A 13,041-nucleotide genomic window follows, 5' to 3' on the forward strand; every position below is an offset into this window, starting at 1 on the left:
TATTCAAAGGAGGGCCTTTCATCAGTTCAGCAATTATACCCTGTTTTATAATTACCATTTAGTAGTCATCTACCACATGCTTGCCCATTTGTCTGTCTCTAGCCTAATGCATAACTCAGCAAGGACATGTCCCTATTTTACAGTTGAGGGAATGGAGGCTCATAAAAGTTCAGTAACTGGCTGGAACTAGGCTTCAGACTCAGAGTGGGCTGCTTCCAAATGTCTATTTATATTGGTTGACCTACCCTGCAACAAATTCTATGCTTTGTGAATTATGTTATAGTATGATTTCAGTATATGTCTTTTGACATATTTGAAAAAGCCTGTTAATTTTAAGAGGAAATGTGGTATTTCATTTGAAAATCGTCATCTATAATTATATTTTCTTCAAAATATAGAAATATATAAGAAACTCCAAGGTCTTCTAGTTATTAAGTTATTAGGTTTTGTTAGTAACAGAATGTATTTGGCTAATAAATTATATATTTTGTAAGTACATTAACTTAACTATATCAAGACCCTAGAGCTCCTTTTAATAATGTATAATAATGTAGTACATTAAATGTGATTTTTAAAAGCCAGAAAAAAATCAGTAATCTAAAGGAGAACTCAAAATTTACTTTAAAATGTCTACTTCTTGGGCCCTTTATTTACCATTCAGAACTATAGTGAAAATCTTATGATAATCTCCTTGGCACAAAGTTACCCTTTCAAAACAGAGATAAATAATCAACCCTATTCTGATCTCATTGAGAGGTCTTACTAAGAAATTTAATTATGGACTTCAGGTATGGAAAATATCATTCAGATGAGCTTTTATTCCAGAATACAGATGCTCTGTAATTGGATTGGTATACAAAGATCATTCACTTGATAAAGAGAAAAAGAAAACTTGTGGCTGTTGTTGCTTTCCCCTTACAATTAAAAGTGACATAATTAGATACTGTACTTTAGCACCCTGTTATAAGATACAGGTTTAAACCTATCCCTTACATCATGAAACCAGCAAGTTTCATTCCGTGTGCCCCAGCAGCTCTTTTCAGTGAAGCTGAAATGCATTAAAGGGGTTCTGAGACCTTCTTTGCCTGAGCAGACAATGTTCTCTCAAGCTCTCTGATAAAAAGAGCACAGCAACAATTCTCATTTAAATTTTCAAAACTACAGCATGATCTAGCCTAGATGATCATTGTTTCCTAAACTTTCCTAATCATAGGAATCATCCAGGTACCAGTTTAAAATACCTTTTCCTAGGCATGACATCTATAAATTCTTATTTAATAGATTGGGGTGGAGCTTGAGGGTCTGAATTTTAGACAAATATCAGGGGTGAGCAGGCATATTTGAGGCACACTTTTTTTTTTTTTTTTTTTAAATAAAGCATTTGTTACTCCTATGGGGTGTTATTAATGAGTACTGAAAAGAGTAGGAACTATGCTATGAGACGATTTTCAGGCTTCCTCACTTACAAATTTTTTAACCTCTCAATGTCTGTTTTAAAGGTAATAACAATATCTACCTCTCGAATTTATTGTAAGTATTAAATATGAGGAAGCTACACTCTTGCTACAAAAAGTGTGGTCTGGGGACCAGCAGCTAGCAGTCATCGAGAACTTGCTAAAAATGCAGACTCTCTGGGGTGGAGGGATTGAGCAAAAAAGAAAACAAAAGAGAGAGAAAGACAACTCGTGGACGTGGACAACAGTGTGGTGTGGTGGGGGTGGGGGTGGGGGGGTGCAGGTGGGAGAGGGCATAGAGGGGATAAACGATGTTGGAAAAAATAAAATAAAATAATAAAAGAGAACAATATGTAAACACACACACACACACAAAACACCCCTGCATAATCTCAGGTCCTGCTCCAGACCTGCCGAATCTGAATAGACTTGTTAAGAAGAAAAAAAAATGTAACTATGTATGGTGATGAATGTTAACTAGACTTACTGTAGTGCTCATTCCACAATGTATACAAATATGGAATCATTTTATTGTACACTTGAAACTAAGGTAATATGTCAATTATACCTCAATAAAGGGGGAAAAGCAAATTAAATCTCTTCCCCAAAAAGAAGATGCTCTGGGTGATTCATATGCACATTAAAGTGGCCAAGTGCTGACCGGGTCAATGAATAAGTGTTCAGGAAATGCTAGATTCTTCCTTTTCATTATATTCACTGTACTAATAATTTCTACTCAGCTGGGACTTAGTAACTGTCACCACCACTTCACACTGTTGGTTTAAACCCATCAGGTACACTTTCAGCCTCTGCACAGTGAAAAGGCATTCACGAACCAACAAATGCATGAGCTGGAAATCGAGCCCCTGCAGAAGGTAACAGGATTTCATGTTCAGGCCTTTGCTCCTGTCCAGTGCCACAGGTGTGCAGATGACACCGTGCATCTTTCAATCTTCTCTAACGATTCTTTCTGAGCTGGTGTGTGCCTCACTGATAGTTTCCTACACAGCTTTCATACCATTTAGCAATTGTTGCTAGCAGGGGAAGCCTACATCTAACAACTAAATTGGTCACTGCTTGAACAAAAATTTGAGAAAGGTTTTCATAAAAAGGTTTTGAGGGGTTTTTTGGTTTTGTTTTGTTTTATTTTCACTTCAAGAGTTTATTATTGAACCCTGCAGAGTCAGAAGAGTAGAATTAGGTAGAACCTGTCTTACTGCATCAAAGGCATTTTCAGTAATTGCCTGCATTGAGATGTACACTACATGTTGGTACATGACAAATGAAAGCGAAGACTATTTTAAACGTTGGGGGTGCACTCAGGGAACCATGGGAAAGGCTGGTTGCTGCAATAATATTTTAGCTGGAATGCTTTTGTTAAAACAGCAAATATATTAGGTTTAATGTTTAAAAATATTTATTCTTAGAAATAGAATTTATAATTCTAATTTGAACTTTATAATTTTAATCTAATTTGAAGATTTTATTGCCCTTATACTTTATTATTGAAATCTCACATTTACAGATATTCCAGCCACAAAAAGAGAAACTTCTTCAATGTCTTGTGTTTTTTAAAATGTGTGCTCCCTGCAAGAACTTATTGAAATCTAGTATTTGAAGTGTTCTACTGTTATCATCGTAATTAGCTAGTCAATATTAATAAAGGGAAGAGAGCAAAGGGAAGTCAGACAAAGTAAGCATGGTCACCTGGGAAGCTTCATCAGGAAGCTACAGCTTCACACAGCATTGTTCCTCCCGGGGAATTTACACCCCTCCCTTCCCCCATCCAGTACAGGATTGCTGGGGGGAAGAAAGGGGAGAGAGGCACATGCACAGTAGAAGTCAGGGTGGCACTGGGGAGGCCCTTGCCTATCAGCCTAGCCTGGGGAACGATGGATTGGCCAGGGGGCAAACCCCGTCAGAAGCCCGCATGACCTGCACTCACCTGTGTATTCTCGAAGTTCTCTCTCCATAGCCATGTGGCCTTAGCAGCCACATGGCCCATGACAGTGGGGACTCTATACACAGGATACTAGACTGGACTGGACTTTAATATGGAGCAGAAACTATGGCAGTGGCCTTTATTCTGGCCCTGCTGAAGACAAGATTGAGCTTCTTCCATGGAGGGGTGGGGAATGGAACATTGGAAACCCAGGGGTTTATTTCCTCCTGAATAAATATTAGCCATCCTCCTGGGCCAGTCTCAGGTAATTCTTTTCCTCGTGACATCTCAAGAACTCTACCCTGATATGTTCCTTATACAAATATTTGTTTTGATTTTCCCTCTAAACTGGTGAACACCCATTCTCCGAGGCTTCTGAGTACACTGTATTCTGTAGCTAAGCCATCAGCCCGGCTTCCACTACAACCACACCTCTCCCATTTCCTGTGCTCTTGGAGAAAGTGGTAAAGTGTGTTTTCTCCTATTGTTCCTAACTTCTTGGGGAAAGATCTGTGTCTTGAAACAGTTGAACAGCAAGTTGGGTATCCCTGGAATTCCACACAGTAGACTGCTGCATTTACCGACCATTCTTTGCAATATTGCGGAGGGAAAGCTCATTCTTCATCTCCAGTTCAATGAGAGAGATTTGACAAAGGAAATGAGACATGCTTTGCTTGAAATCGAGAAAGTAAAAAAGGAAGATGCTTCTTTCACTAAAATCAATGGGTCTTTGAAGAATTAGGCCTTCAAGAAAAAGGGCTTTGTACCTAAACTCACAATATAAACCATCCTTCATGTTATCGGTTGAATTGGTGGGTCCTAAATTCAAGTTGAAATCCTAACCCCCAGTATATCAGAATGTAACCTTATTTGGAGATACCCTCTTTACATAAAAATCAAGTTAAAAAGAGGTCACTAAGCCTGGCTGGTGTGGTTCAGTGGCTGAGCATTGACCTATGAGCCAGGAGATTGCTGTTGGATTCCCGGTCAGGGCACATGCCTGAGTTATGGGCTCGATCCGCACCCAGTGGGAGGGGGATGCAGGAGGCAGCCGATAAATGACACTCTCTCATCATTGATGTTTCTCTCTCTCTCCCACTCTATTCCTCTCTCTGAAATAAAAAAGATATTTTAAGAAAATAAAAAATAATAATAAAAGGTCACTAAGGTATGTCTTAATCCAATATGACTAGTGTCCTTATAAGAAAAGGGAATTTTAGCACAGACACTCATAGAGGGAAGACAATGTGAAGAGACACAGGGAGAAGACAACCAACTATACCCCAAGGAAAGGGGCCTGGAACAGGTCCTTCTCTCACAGAAGGAACTAAACCCCGTTGACATTGATTTTGGGCTTCTAGCCTCAAAAACTGAGACAATACATTTCTATTTAAGCCACACAGTTGGTGATATTCAGTTACGGCAGGCCTAATGAACAAATCCTCTTCATGAGTCACTGGGAAAGGAAAACAGCAGTGGATGTTGTATCATCAGGATTAGGGCAGCTAAGCTGTCTATTATATGCTTAGAGTGTTAAAAAAATACAAGACTACCAATTTAATGATTTTCTTTCAATTTTAACCTTGGCTTGCTTTTAGCTTAATAACTGTGCATACATTATAGTTATATTGCCACAGTTCAGGAATGCTTTCAGCCGTATAATTTCATTGTCAGTATGAAGTACTTCCTCATTCATTAACTCTGCTGATCTTCAAAGAAACCTTGAGCCAGACAGGAGCTTATCATATCACCCTCAAGAATGGGGCCAGGTACCAGGACAGAAACGCCACTGTCACCTTCCTCCTCTCCCCTCTGCTGATCTCCCACATCCTTATGGAACTGGGTGGGGTTTTATTCGCAGTCAGGAGTAGTTGTGTCAGACAGCAACAGAAAGCAGAAAGTATCTATTCTGGTGTGTGCAGAAATTGGCTATCTGGCCAATCAAAGAAGAGTTGGAACTAAGGCCAATTAGACATGGAAAAGGTGAAATCTGAGGAGCACACCACGGATGTCACCTCCTTCCGAGTCTCATAGTCCTGCCCAAATGCCTGAAATTCCTACCCCTGGAAAAAGATTCTTTTAGAGCCCTTCTACAGTGCAAATATCCCTGGGGGGAGTTACAGAGTTGACAATAGAAGTTCCTTTTGACACTCTACGGGAAGAGGCAAAGATCTGGGAAGGAGCACAGATGAGCTAGCTGATCACCACCAATTTCAGAAATGAAACCTATAATGCTAGAATTAGTAAATGCAGCTCAGGATTGGAATCAAGGTTTATCCCAGTTAATATGACCTTTCTTAAAAGGCCATTTTCTTTTTCAACTGCATATTTACACAGAAGGCACTGAGTTTTCTGAAATGTATAATTTATACTTGCTTTTATATAACACAGGAGCTGGCAAACATTTTCTCTAAGGGCCAGATGATAAACATTGAGGTTTCCGGACAGAAAGTCTCTTGGTGTCTGTCACAACTATTCGGGTTTGCTGTTGTAAGTGAAAGCAGTTATAGACATGACATAAACATGGCTGTGGCTGTGTTCCAGTCAAACTTTATAATAGATACTGAAATTTAAATTTCATGTAACTTTTATGGGCCAAAAAATATTATCCCCCCCCTCAACCATTTAAAAATGTAAAAATCATTCTAAGCTTGTGGGTGCTATAAAACAACCTGTAGGGTGAATTTGGCCAGTGGGTCCTTCTCTGCCAACCTCTGATATAATGTAGTTTTCCACTAAACAACCGAAGCTCATGAATTCACTTAAAATTTTTTTTTTTATTAATTTCACAGAGAAGAAAAGAGAGATAAAAACATCAATGATGAGAATCATCAATCGGCTGCCTCCTGCATGCCCCCTTCTGGGGACTGAGCCCTCAACCCAGGCATGTGCGCCACCAGGAATTGAACTGTGACCTCCTAGTTCACAGGTCTACGCTCAACCACTAAGCCACACTGGCCAGGCCATAAATTCATATTTTAAATCATCCTTAAAGGTCATCTAGTTTGATGGCTTTGGGGGAAAATTATTTTGAAGCAGTGGGGACCTTTCTTCAAATAAAACTATGCGGTACATCCAAAAACAGGGAAGCTACTCTGGTTGAATTGGAACAGGATGGAAGGCATTCTGAGAGCAACTCTTGCTTTGCTCTTTTGGGTCTGAAATACTTTTCCAGAATCCACACAACAGTCTTATAATCACTAATTTAGTCAAAAAGCACAGTTTTTCAAAGAGTAGTACAAGATATCATAGCCACTTAGAGGACAAACGGAGAATATAATTTAGGTAGATTGATCTGTTTATGAAATATAATATGAAGTCTTTCTCAACTCCACTAAGAATCCTGCTACCCCGCTTAATTGCTAAGTGACTATGCTCCTATTACCCCCTTTTAATTAACTTTTAATTGCGAAATAATGTTAGGCCTACAGAAAAGTTGTAAGAATAGTAGTAGCTAGTAGTCTCATGAGTATCGTAGAAAGTACTCTCATATATCCTTTACCCGGATTCATTGACTTTTAACGTTTTGCCACATACATATACACACACACACATTTTTTCTGAACTATTTAGGAGTAAGTTCCATAAATCATGCCCTTTACTCTTTAATATTTCAGTGTGTATTTCCTAAATTTTATCATTCCTTTTGGCATATAATTTTTCAGTTACAAACATTTTTTTATTGCAATCCAACCATCAAATTTATAAACTTTCCTAGTCTTAATTCTTTCCAACATAGTACATTATTTATGTATCTTTTATATGCTATTGATTTTCAAATATTTTTAGTCTATGAGTCTCTCATTTTATCTACTTACGTAGTGAGAGTTTCCCAATTCCTTGTCCTCATGGCTTTTCCCGCTATTGTCCTTTGACCTTATCTCTACATTTCTGGTAAGGAGTGGCCATATGTGAATCATAACTTTGCTCGACACTCACTACAGTCTCAAACTCACCCACTCAGAGCTCAGTTGTAATCTTTCAATCCCTCGTAATTACCCCTATTTTCATAACACAATAGAGCACTGGTCACTTGGTTACTTTATTTCTGTTATTTACTTTTAGTTTGAGTTTAGAGCACTTTGAGTAAAGGAAATATCAGTAGTAGATGTAATTCATGCATATGCTTAGTGATTCCAAACAGTTTTGCTTTCTTTTCTGTCTTTGTGTGGTTTACACAGGAATTTGCTGAGGTCAGAAGACCTGAGTTCATGTTCCAGTTCTGCTATGTATCTGATAGGTTATCTTTGCCAATTACCTAATTTCCTGCAACCACATCTAAAATGATACCTAGCTTCTCCATCCTGTAAGGACTTGCCTTGTATACTTCAGGGATTCTTTTGAAGATGAAATGATTTTATACATATATATATGTGAAAGGGCTTTATAAGAGACATCAGAGTATTTTAAAACAGTGTATATTCAAGTATTCAGAGTTGGAAGGGGTTATAGAGATTATCTAGTCCAACTGGATCATTTTACAGATAAGGAAACTAAACACCAGAAAGATTAAAAAACTTGCCCACTGTTTTTGAGCTGTTTGGCAGAACCAGGCTTCCTGGTTCCTAAACCAGTGTTTTTTAAATCTCAGCAAACTGTCTTCCTAGACAGAGTCTATCTCTTAGGATGCTCTCACTCATCCACCCTACAGCATGGTTTGATGTTGTGAAAACACAATCCCAGGAGTCAAATATTTTTGAAGTGCCAATTGTGTAGAGTATAAATAGATAGACAAGCTTAGAAATGCTGAGACAATTTAAAGAAAATACACAAGGATTATAGGTGACTTAGAATTTGTTTGACGTTGTTGGAAATATCTATTTAAAACCATTCTTGCTCACTGAGGTACAGGTTTTGTAAACATGTCAACAACTAGTATCTATGTTAAGTTTGAACAGATTGGTCCTTAGTTCAAGGTCAATAAGTAGCCAATATAAACTGTCAACAATAATCATATTTCAATGGATTTCATTATAAAGACACTAACACAGTGTAACAGGTCCATAGTGGAATAGTCCTGCCTAAAGCTCAATTCAATATTTATCTAAGAATTTAGACTTGCAATTATTAAAGCATAATTTTTAGATGAACTAGGCAACAAATTAATTGGCTTGTAGTGTTGAGGTTTGGAAGAATATCCTCTTGGACATTGGGCTGAATCGACTCTATGTTCATTCAAACAAAATCTCATTGGTAGAATTTAAGAAAGGTAAGAGGATGGCAAAAGCTGGAAGCTCACATATCTAAGATGATTTTCAAACTGTTCTGATAGCAAAAGTCTTCACTGTTTATTTAATTCAAACTGTTTTCTCAAGAGAATTATACAAGGAAGTATTACTAGGTTTTAGTTAGAAAAAAAAACTAATTACAAAGTCCAGGGCAGTTGTTCTAGGATACTAGAGCCAAGAAAGCCACCAAAATTTCTGTCCGGGCTGGGGCTTCTGTTACCTCATACAACAGAGATATTCCACTCTCCTCAGTGGAGATGTGACCAGCCAGATCCAGGATTTTACACACATATTTACGGGTAATAAGTTTATAATAAAACTGAAAATTCCTGAGTTCTCAGGGAGCCTCATCTGAGTTTGTGTCTCCAGCTCACTAATCCTGCAAGTTTAAACATGAGAAGAATAAAATCAGTTTTAGGTTGTTATTGACCTGCCTTTCGCTATCTGAGGTAAATTTTAAGAAATAAAAGAATTCGAATGCCCATGGTTTTCAACCAGGTCATTTAATTTTCCTCTCTTTAATTTGATAAAAAATTTCCCCCCAATATAAAAGCAACATGGTAATCCTTTATCAGTCACAAAGGTAAAATTCTTAAAAATCACTGGTTGGTAAAAGCGCTATTGCTACTATCCCTATCACAAACAATAAACAGTGCGAGGAGAAAAATGCAGGCCAGAAAAAAATATTGTGTTTTTAACTCAGTGAACAAGAGTAGAAGGCATCTGCTTTAGAAACAAACTGGATTTGCTGACATTAAACACCTGGGCCGGTAGGCCACCCTTTTCCTGAGTCACCTTTACTCATCGCTGAGAAAAAACTGCTGAGATAGATTCTCGTAGTAACATCATGTTATCAGACTGTAAATGCAACAATTTAATGCTTTCAAATCAGCCTTTCTACCTTGACATTGACTGTTTCTTTTACTTAGGATTTCCTTTTTTTTTTTTTGCAAATGCTTGTGTAACAGCCAGCCTTTTGCTATCTCAATAGTCAAGTATTAGGGGAGAGGAGGCATGAACAGAGAGGGTGGGGCAAAACACAGAGCTCCCCAGGATTCACATTTCGTGCATGCCCTCCGAACTGGGTGATGCTGCCTGGAGGGGAACAGAAGGGAGACACACATTCACGTAACTCAACGGAGCTTTTCAATTGTTTTGAATCTCAAAGCCCATAGGTCAAATTCCCCCCAGATTCTATACCTCGCAAATAGACCCAGGAGACAGAAGATGTTTTGATTCTCAGCGTTATTAGTGATTATACTAGGGTTGAAGGAAAAGCTTTTATCCCGAGGCCTCTCCCCTACCCCCTGCTTTGCTCTACCCTTCCTGGATAGAAGATAAACAGCCCGATGTAAACAGTCGACCTGATTTTTGCACCCAGTAGCAGGGTGAGAAGCTGGCTGTGAAAGATCGGAGGCCAGCGGAGGCCTGCAGGGGCCTGCAGGAGGCCTAACACACCCGCCGGTTTCCCCGCTGGAACCTGGGAGCCCAGGGAGCCCGCAAGGCCCCGGGGGAGGGGTCCAGGGAGCACTCTAAGGGCTGAGCCACAGCACCACTAACCCAACCTGGCTGATGATTGTTAGGCTCTTCTCCTCACTAATTAAATACATATATGTTCTTGCCTTGGGGAAAAGCAAAGAGAGCATGAAGAAAGAAAGAGAGAAAGAAAATAAATACATTGCCTCTGGGACAGCAGAGCAGAAGACCTCCTCATTATTAAAATATTAAGAACAAATGTTCAACACCTCTCCCCCCCAACCTGCAATAATTGGAAAAATATAGGGTGTCCCAAAAAATGTATACACACACCTTGTATACACACACTTTGAGTAATTATTAAGGCAGTGTTTATTAAAATACATTCATTTTCAAAACTGAGCTATCAGCTGTTAAAGTGTGTATACATTTTTTGGGGACATGCTGTAGATAATTGCTATTGTTTTTGATGTGAGTCTATATTTTTATCTGTATTTTGTTTTATCAGGCAGTATTTATTTCGAAGTCCAATGCTGCACACAACTTAGCTTGGAGACAGACAGCTAGCCAAGTTTAAAGAGATAACCCTTGCTGTCTATTAAATTCCAAAATATCTACCCTGACGATGGTAGTGAGCCAAGAAAGCTTAATTGTTTTCAATTAACCTCTGGTTTTAAAATGATAATGCTAAGTCTAGGGATGAATATAAGGTTCCATTAGATTTCTATTGGCAATATCTTATTATGTATTGATGTAGTTAGAGGAAAGTTTTCTGTTTAAGTTGGCATGCTCTCCCTAGAAGGATAACCATAAAACAAAACACAAGAAACCTGCTCCCATTCTACACTGGTTGCAAGGAGGCTGACAATAGCCCCATGCATCAATTTTTGTGCTCACATCTCCAATAATATCTGTCACAGGATATGTAAAATAAAGAGGCCACCAAATGTAGCTGAACACTTTAACAGGCAGTGCATGCCCTGGCTAGAAAGATATAAATGCAGAAGTAAAGGGCATATAATATCCTAGGTAATCAGATTAACCCAGAAGATATTCTTGTTATATGGAGAGGAAAGTAGCAGTCCCCTAGAATTAGGTGGGGATCAAGGTGATAGACTTATTTCCTGAGGCAAAACTTTCAACATGATGACATGGGTTATCTGAATGTCAAATCTTTCCCAGAGACATTCATTAAAAATACATTGACAACCTGGGAAGAAGATGGGCAAAAAATTTGAACAGATACTTAACCAAAAAAAGACACTTCACATCATTGGTCACTGGGAAAATGTAACCTAAAACCACTACATATCCATTAGAAACACTTAACTCCTAAAAATTGACTATATCAAGAGTAGATGAAGATGAAGAGCGACTGGAACTCTCCTATATTGTTTATGGGAATATAAAATTGTGCGATGACTTCGGCAGTTTGTTAAAAAGTTAAACATAACACCCATATGTCGTTTCCTTTCTAGATATTTATCCTACAGAAATGAAAACACAACAGCATAAAGACTTGTATGTGAAAGCTCCTATCAGTTTTATTTGTAATAGTAAAAAATTGGAAACAACACAAATGTCCATTAATAATGACTGGATAAATAAATTGTGATACATCCACATAGTGGAATACTACTCAGCAATAAAAAGAAATGAATGACTGATGTTCACCACTACATGGATGAAAGAAGCCAGGCAAAAAAAAAAAAAAAGGGCACATACTAGATGATACCACCTACATAAAGTTCCAGAAAATGTTAATTAATCTATAATGACAGAAAGTAAAGCATTGGTTCTCTGAGGAAGGGGGTGTAAGCAGAGAGGGATTACAAAGAGGCAAAGAAAACTTTTGATTGTGGTATGTGCATGTGTTTAGATGGATCAAATTATACTTGCTAGGTGTATGTGGTTTGGTACATTTTAATTATACCTCAACAAGATGGGAGGAGAACACCTTGAGAAACCTAACACTTTAGGATATTTAGATTTAGGTTCTTTCCTGGCCTCGTTCCAGGAGAGGAAATTTTTGTCACTTAGGAAGCATATACCAAGGAATGTACTGAGTCTGAAAAATTGTACCATAGATTTTATGCAGCCTACAGTTAATGAAAACTGTAGTTGACAGTTGAAAGAATGACCTTGTCTGGTAAAATGCATATAATCAGATCTTGGTGGTAGGAGACTTAATTATTCAGATATAAGTCTTACTCAGTGACACAAGATGTACTATTGTGTATCTCTGAAGGAGAGCATGAACAGGGTCTTGATAAAGTGCAACAAACCCTTAGCTGGAGGAGGTGATGTCAGACTGGATGGATATACAAATGGTCAAAGTACATATCAGCTCCGTAAGTCCTGTTAAAGAAAGAGGTGAATTAGATTATTACTTGATTAGGCTCCTGAATTTCCTAGATTCATTCACTAGTTGTAGATCCAGCCTTCCCAATACTATCTTGTTCAAACTCTTTTGTGACTTTCAAACTCTTTAAAAGTCATAGACACTTTAATCAAACAAAATTCCACTCACAGCTTCACCCTAGTCACTGCCCCTTATGTAGATAAAAAATGAAGCTTGGGACCACATATGTATTTTATAAGGTTATGTTTTTAATTCTTATTGATAAGTGCAATGTAACTAGAGAATGTAGGTTGTGTGGATGACGCTTGCTGATACATCAACTTCAGCATCCATTTCCGTACTTTGTTTAGTTTGCAGAGTCTTCAGAAATTCCACATTCATACAGATAAGCAACTTCAATTCGCATATTTTTAAAAATCAGTATCCATTGTAAACTGAATATACGCTTCAATTAAACTGACCCAGAAGCTTGAGAGAATGTTAATAAATGTTTGCCTTTAAGAGGAATCATTAACGATATCAAATAACGATTTCATTTCTTACCAAAAAAGGCAGGCGAGAAGCACCAAAAATATTCAG

Source organism: Miniopterus schreibersii (assembly GCF_964146895.1).
Source record: "Miniopterus schreibersii genome assembly, chromosome: 10".
In the NCBI taxonomy this organism is placed as follows: Eukaryota; Metazoa; Chordata; class Mammalia; order Chiroptera; family Miniopteridae; genus Miniopterus; species Miniopterus schreibersii.